Genomic DNA, 2,466 nt, shown 5'->3' on the forward strand with positions numbered 1-2,466 from the left:
AACATCTAAAACTTACACTCTAGAAGTCACTCTAGTAATTAACTTCTATTATTTTTTCTTCTCTCTACAGTCATTAACTTCTAAAACTTACACTCTAGTAATTAACTTCTATTCATTTTTCTTCTCTCTTAACTTCTATTCTTCTCTCTACAATAATTAACTTCTAAAACTTTTATTTTTTTTTTCTTCTCTCTTAACTTCTATTCTTCTCTTTACAGTAACTAACTTCTAAAACTTACACTCTAGAAGTCACTCTAGTAATTAACTTCTTTTCTTTTTTCTTCTCTCTACCGTAATTAACTTCTAAAACTTACACTCTAGTAATAACTTCTATTCTTTTTTAATTAACTTCCATTTACTTGTGTACTCCTAAAACTTACACTCTAGTAATTAACTTCTATTCTTTTTTTTTCTCTCTACAGCGCTTTCACATCTTCTTAACCCGAAATGGCAAATGGCTAGGGAGAGGAAAGGTTCCTTTTTTTAGGGTACCCCCGGGAACAGATCCAGTGGAGACGGGGTGGGGCCTGTAGCTCAGAGGATTAGAGCACGTGGCTACGAACCACGGTGTCGGGGGTTCAAATCCCTCCTCGCCCACAACCGGCCAGGTCAAGATATTGTCGGTCAAGAAATTAATGTGACTTTAACTTCTAAAACTTACACTCTAATATCTAATTTCTATTCTTTTTTCTTCTCTATACAGTAATTAACTTCTAAAACTTACACTCTAGAAGTCCCTCTAGTAATTAACTTCTATTATTTTTTCTTCTCTACAGTAATTAACTTCTAAAAGTTACACTCTAGTAATTAACTTCTATTCTTTTTTCTTCTCTATCTATACAGTAATTAACTTCTAAAACTTACACCCTAGTAATTAACTTTTATTCTTTTTTCTTCTCTCTACAGTAATTAACTTCTATTCTTTTTTCTTCTCTTTACAGTAATTAACTTCTTTTCTCTACCGTAATTCACTTCTATTTTTCTTCTGCCTACAGTAATTAACTTCTATTCTTTTTTCTTCTCTCTACAGTAATTAACTTCTATTCTCTACAGCAATTAACTTATATTCTTCTTTTAACTTCTATTCTCTACAGCAATTAACTTATATTCTTCTTCTCTCTACAGTAATTAACTTCTGTTCTTTTTTTCTTCTCTCTACAGTAATTAACTTCTATTCGTTTTTCTTCTCTCTACCGTAATTAACTTCTATTCTTTTTTCTTCTCTCTACAGTAATTAACTTCTATTCTTTTTTCTTCTCTCTACCNTCTATGCAAGTTTCATGCCATTCTTGTGGTAGAATTGCGTGTGAGCCATGCAGTCACCCTTTGACATTGTGGGGTTGAGTGAAATTCTCAACCTTCTACTTATTTTTGGGATTTCTTTTCTCCGTATTCATTGTAATTTATCGTGATACAAACAAGTTTATTTTCGTAGGGAATGTATTAAGCATGGATTTATTAATTACGGTGCACTTTTGTATAAAACGAAGTAAATACAAATGGAGTAACATGAGATAGAAGTAAACATAGAAATAAAAAGAAACTACATAAACTTAAAGGAAGTTAATCTCATTTTACAATATAAATATTGTTCAATATTAGCAAAGAAGTAGTTTTGAAAACTAACCACTCCAAATTTGAAAAATTAAAATAAAGAAAAAAAAATATATTTTTCAAAAACTTAGTTTGTTTTTGCTTAATATTCAAATGTTTTGTTTTGTTTTGTTTAAATATAAGGATAAAACACATAATTTGAAAAAAAAAAATAGTTATCAAATGGGCCTAATTTTTAACATATCTATCTCAAAGGAATGCTTGGGCTCTCGTGGCAATGCTGCTTCAACTGTGTGATAGACCATGTGAAGTTAACATGACAATAATAGCAGGTTCTAAAGCACAAAAATATGTGGATAAATTTCATATACTGAGGTTGGATAAATTTCATATATTGAGGTGCGGAAAACATATACACACGGGAAACTAAAAATGATAGATCCACTATAAGGGCATTTGGTCTAGTGGTATAATATTTCTTTTACAAATTAGGTGGAATGAACAAACAAAAATAATGAGTTTAAAATTACCAAACAAAATATCAATTTTCAAATGGAATGGAGACATAAAACCATTCGAAAAAGAAAAGGACAAAAGAAAAATATTAAATACATTTTCAACGGATGGATTTGGTTGAGAGATATTATGGCCAATATAAGAAAAATATAGCATTAACTAATTTTCATGGACACATATGGATCCTTAGCATACTAAAATGATGGTTATTATTGGTATCAAACCAATAACAATTCATATAAGCTAAATTTTCCAATTGATAATTAGGCCAAAGAAAGAACTTGAATTTATTTTTATATCTATTAACATGTTTGCTACTTTTATCTAAAACTTGATCACGAGTTTTTCTTATTTGCATTGTAAAATTATGTATTTCTATGGATATCATTTCTATTT

At 29.5% G+C, this 2,466-nt stretch overlaps 1 non-coding gene across 1 annotated transcript; it reads left to right on the forward strand.

Moving 5' to 3' along the window:
• Positions 1-523: 523 nt before the first annotated feature.
• TRNAR-ACG lies at positions 524-597 on the forward strand. Its single transcript has one exon. It is a non-coding gene; the product is annotated as a tRNA-Arg (tRNA).
• The last annotated feature ends 1,869 nt before the right edge of the window (positions 598-2,466 follow it).

This window comes from Cucurbita moschata, unplaced genomic scaffold (assembly GCF_002738365.1).
Source record: "Cucurbita moschata cultivar Rifu unplaced genomic scaffold, Cmos_1.0 Cmo_Scf00046, whole genome shotgun sequence".
Taxonomy (NCBI): Eukaryota; Viridiplantae; Streptophyta; class Magnoliopsida; order Cucurbitales; family Cucurbitaceae; genus Cucurbita; species Cucurbita moschata.